Source organism: Berghia stephanieae, chromosome 7 (assembly GCF_034508935.2).
Source record: "Berghia stephanieae isolate SIO BIC M18660-M18661 chromosome 7, UCSD_Bste_1.3, whole genome shotgun sequence".
In the NCBI taxonomy this organism is placed as follows: Eukaryota; Metazoa; Mollusca; class Gastropoda; order Nudibranchia; family Aeolidiidae; genus Berghia; species Berghia stephanieae.
This window is the reverse complement of record NC_088366.1, coordinates 7,828,822-7,830,819: the sequence shown is the minus strand read 5'-3', so window position 1 is coordinate 7,830,819 and position 1,998 is coordinate 7,828,822.

The following is a 1,998-nucleotide window of genomic DNA, read 5'->3' as shown; positions in this document are numbered from 1 at the left end:
AGCAAAATGGCATCCTCTACGCCACGTCCTGGTTTGTAAGCAAATTGATGACTATCACTCAATGGCATAAACTGATTCCTAATTTTAACAAGAACAAGTTTTTCTAAAGATTTCATGACTATTGAAGTCAGTGCAACAGGTCTGAGATCGTTCATAGTTTCAAGTTTTTCTTTTTTTGGAACAGGAATAATTTTCGAAGTTTTCCAAATTTCAGGGATTGAAACGCATTGGAGGGACCAGTTAAAAATATGTGTTTATACTAATAGTTTTCCTTTCAATCCATCCGGCCCAGCAGCCTTCCTCTCGTTTAGTTTCGAAAATACGAATCTCGTTTCCTCTTCACTGACCTCAACAGCCATTTCATCTTCCAAAGCCCTGTCTAATTTATGTTTTTCATTTTCAATATCAAATTTGTTTGCTGTGTCGAAACGTGAATAAAATTTATTTAAAGTTTCAATTTCGATATCTTCTGATATAATCGTGGGCTTTGGATTATAGTTCACAGCAGTTTTAAGCCCCCGCCACGTGTCCCGTATATCCCCAGAAGAAAAGCATTTTTCAATTTTATTTTTGTACTTGTCTCTACAACTAGATATTACCCTCTTTATCTCTTTTTGTTTTGTTTTCAGATCTTTTTTGTTTCCACTAGTATAGAGAGTTTTCTTTTGGTTCAATAAAAGTTTTAGATCTTTTGTTATCCAAGGCTTGTTGTTAGGATAATATTTTATTTCTTTTTTACAAGACACTAGCTGTTCACAGAATTTTAAATACTCACTCACACAGTCATTCAGCTCATCCACACTATCACATGATTCGATAAAAACATTCCAGTCAGTGCATTCAAAACAACCACGCAAATCTTCACACACACTTCCGTTCCAGATCTGTACACTTTTCTTTACTGGTTTTACACGTTTAAAAACAGGGCGGTAGGTGGGGAGTAGCAAGAGCATGCAGTGGTCAGATAAACCTAATGGGGCACGGGGTAAACATTTATAACTATTTTTAATATTACACAGGAATAAATCTAATGTTTTTTTGTCCCTTGTCTCGCAGTCCACGTATTGATGAAGTCCCGGGAGAGTAAAATCGTTACATTGGTTAAAATCGCCAGTGACCATCAATACGGCATCGGGTGACTTAATTTGAATGTCCTGTATTTCTTTCCTCAAAATATTTTTCGCTGTGGTGTTGTCTGATGATGGTGGAATGTAGACGTTGATGATGATGACATGAGTATATTCCCGGGGTAGGAAATATGGTCGTGACGAAACAGTAATAAATTCAATATAATCGTCACAATACATTTTCTTTATCTGACAGTTATTGGGGTGGCACCATTTGTTGTTAATATATGTGCACACCCCACCCCCAGTTCGTTTATTTACATTAGTCCGATCTCCTCGAAATAGTGAATATTGTTCAATATTAAAACATGATGATGGTATGTGAGGAGATAGCCAAGTCTCTGTTAACGCTATTATGGAGGCTTGACGATAGTCACTATTAAAACGACACAGTGAAAACAGTTCATCAATTTTATTTTTCAGTGATCTTACATTACCTGTCACTACACAGGGTAAAAATGGACAAAAAGGCCGTCTGTTAAATTTTGTTTTTATTCCTCCCTTTCTCCCCCTCTTTCTTACTTTAATAAACGATGTGTCAATAGTGGGTGGTGGGGGTGACACGGGTTGGAGGGATCGGAGAGTCTCTGGAGTATAAGTTATCGATAGGCTTATTTTGGCAGTAAAATCACAGGCTAAAACACCATTTATGCTTATAAATATACTAATAAATATAAAAATCAGGAACAATATATACTTCACATCCATTTTGAATAAAAATTAGGCTTAAATTCCGACGATTGAATGATAAATGAATAAAAATATGTGTAGAAAATAGGTAAATATTCACAACACGTCTGTTGTCGCCGGAAGCCAGCGCCAAGTAGTAGTAGTAGTAGTAGTAGTAGTAGTAGTAGTAGTAGTAGTAGTA